The sequence below is a fragment of the Mus pahari genome, chromosome 23, assembly GCF_900095145.1.
Source record: "Mus pahari chromosome 23, PAHARI_EIJ_v1.1, whole genome shotgun sequence".
NCBI classification, from domain to species: Eukaryota; Metazoa; Chordata; class Mammalia; order Rodentia; family Muridae; genus Mus; species Mus pahari.
In genome coordinates, this window is record NC_034612.1 from 38,913,930 (window position 1) to 38,916,772 (window position 2,843).

At 54.0% G+C, this 2,843-nt stretch overlaps 1 pseudogene; it reads left to right on the top strand.

Annotated features, from left to right (window-relative positions):
• The first annotated feature begins 1,549 nt into the window (after positions 1–1,549).
• Positions 1,550–2,421, top strand: LOC110313072 (annotated as a pseudogene).
• Positions 2,422–2,843: the final 422 nt, after the last annotated feature.

Here is a 2,843-nt window from a genome sequence, read left to right on the forward strand (position 1 = left end):
TGAACATGTCAGGCATCTTCATTAGGGTTTTGTTGCTGTGAAGAGAGAGACACCATGACTTTTGTAAGGGACACCATTTAATTGAGGCTGGCTTACAGGCTCAGAGGTTCAGTCCATTATCAAGGCAGGAACATGGCAGCATCCAGGCAGGCATGGTGCAAGAGGAGCTGAGAGTTCTACATCTTGTTCTGAGGGCAAGCAGAAGACGACTCCCTTCCAGGCAGCTAGGAGGGGGATCTCCAAGTTCACCCACACACAGTGACACACTTCCTCCAACAAGGCCACACCTCCTAATAGTGCCATTCCCTGGGCCAAGCATATTCCAACCACCACAAGCAAGTAACTGAGTGTGGTGGTGCTTGCCTTTAGTCCCAGCATTCCGGAAGCAGAGGCAGGGAGTCTCCATGAGTTCAAGGCCAGCCTGAGCTATATATTGAGTTTCAGGCCATCTGGGGCTACATAGTGAGACCTTGTCTCAATGGGCAACCAAAAGGAAGAGGAAGAGGCAGCAGCGGCAGCAGTGGCGGTGACGAAGAAGGAGGAAGAGGAAGAAGAGGAGGACGAGGAGGAGGAGGAGGAGGAGGAAGAGCTTCAAACACAGAAGCTGATCTCAGGATTGCATCGAGCTGTTTCTTCACGGGAACATCTCCAAGTGTGTCACAAAGTAAGTCACCTACAATATTGCCAGACAACAGGAATGTCTCACTGTAACCTTCAAGGACGCACTGTTGCATCCACCAATGAGCAGAATCAACGCAATGCCCACAACGATCATGAAGAAGGGAGGAATCGAACACTCCTAAGGGAGCACTCTACACTCACGGAGCGAGATGTCCGGTCCTCAAAGCGCTTTTGGTGTCCTTGGGAACTCTAGGCAAGTGGTGCTGGTTTCTGTCTGACCCAGTCTTTCTGGGCCTTGTTAGCTAAGCAACAGGACAGCACAAATCAACCAAAGGCTGATGTCTGAGTTGTCCTGAGAAACTCCCCTCTGCAGGAAGTAGTCACTCCGTCTCTCTGCCTCCAGGAGGGAGATTGCTCTTGGTGGCTCTCACCACTCAGGCACCTGCTGGGCAGCATCTCTCCAGGCTGAATGGGGTGGGGTCTGTCCTTCCAGGCCTGTGACACCTCAACCTGCCTGCTGACTCTAAGCTTCCAGAAACTTCCAGCCTGCTCCCTACTGGGATGAACAGCTCAAGTCCAGAGCCTTAGAGTAATTGTACTCACCAGGCTTCTCCACTGCTGCCTCAGAGTAGGAAGGACCCAGTGTCCAGCTACCAAAGGAGCAAAGGACCCCCAGAGACTACTTCCGACCCCCAACAGAGCTCCTGTTCAATGTTGTTTGCTGTCCCTGGCCTCGCTGTACCTGCATATAAACAACAGCTGGATTTGGGCAGCTTCTGTTTTGCAGGTGGAAGGAGCCGGCAAGATGGAAAAGAGGGAGCAACAGGCTAGTATATACCAGGAAATATGGCACGTAACACTCATAAGGAGTCGCATGCGACACTGGCAGTGGCTGCAGCAACAGCACTTGGCGCTTGGAGCTACAGCCATGGCAGTCGCCGTCGAGGGCGCCCGCAGGAAAGAGCACATCCTATGTCTGTTTGACCTGGACGGGACCCTCGCGCCAGCTCGCCAGAAAATTGACCCTGAAGTATCGGCCTTCCTGCAGAAGCTGCGGAGCAGGGTGCAGATCGGGGTGGTGGGTGGATCTGACTACTCTAAGATCGCCGAGCAGCTGGGAGAGGGGGACGAAGTCATTGAGAAGTTTGATTACGTGTTTGCTGAGAACGGGACAGTGCAGTATAAACAAGGACGGCTACTCTCCAAACAGAAGATCCAGAACCACCTGGGGGAGGAGCTCCTGCAGGACTTGATCAACTTCTGCCTTAGCTACATGGCCCTGCTCAGGCTGCCCAAGAAGCGTTGGGATCTTCATTGAGTTCCAGAATGGCATGCTGAACGTCTTGCCCATTGGCCGCAGCTGCACCCTGGAGGAGCGGATCGAGTTCTCAGAACTGGACAAGAAGAAGAAGATCCGGGAGAAGTTCGTGGAAGCCTTGAAGACAGAGTTCGCTGGCAAGGGGCTGCAGTTCTCCCGAGGTTAGCCCTGTGGGCCTTCCTGCTGCCAGCCTTGCCTGTCCCTCCCAGGACTTTGTCACAATCCCCACCTTCCACAGGAGGCATGATAAGCTTCGATGTCTTCCCCGAGGGCTGGGATAAGCGCTACTGTCTGGACAGCCTGGATGAAGATAGCTTCGACATCATCCACTTCTTTGGAAATGAGACCAGTCCTGGTGGGAATGACTTTGAGATCTACGCGGACCCCCCCCCCCTACTGTCGGCCATAGCGTGGTCTCCCCTCAGGACACTGTACAGCGATGCCGAGAGCTCTTCTTCCCAGAGACAGCCCACAAGGCGTGACTGGGCCCACAGCTGAGCACTGGAACCTTCGAAGAGCTCTAACCAGGCCTGAAGATAGAACCACTGGGTGCCATGGTTCCTATCCTACTGGCCCAATGCGTAGTAGCATCTTGTGGGGGCACTGCAGGGTCACCCAGACAGGACCAACGTCTGTGTGGGAACTGTCCCCAGCCGGGTGGCTCCTGACGAGACGTATACCTGCACTCTACCCTGATGGCCCTGGCCTCTGATGCTGCTGGTTTGGGGGACAGAATAGGTCTCACCACAGGGTGGCATCGGAGTTGTGCTATGGAGCCTGCTGACCACAGACTGACAAGGGGCAGACTGGCAGGGAAGGGGCATTACTCAAAGGACTCAGTCACAGATATTAAAGTTCCCAAGATAAAAAAAAAAAAAAAAACCACTTATAAGGGCCTGGGGTT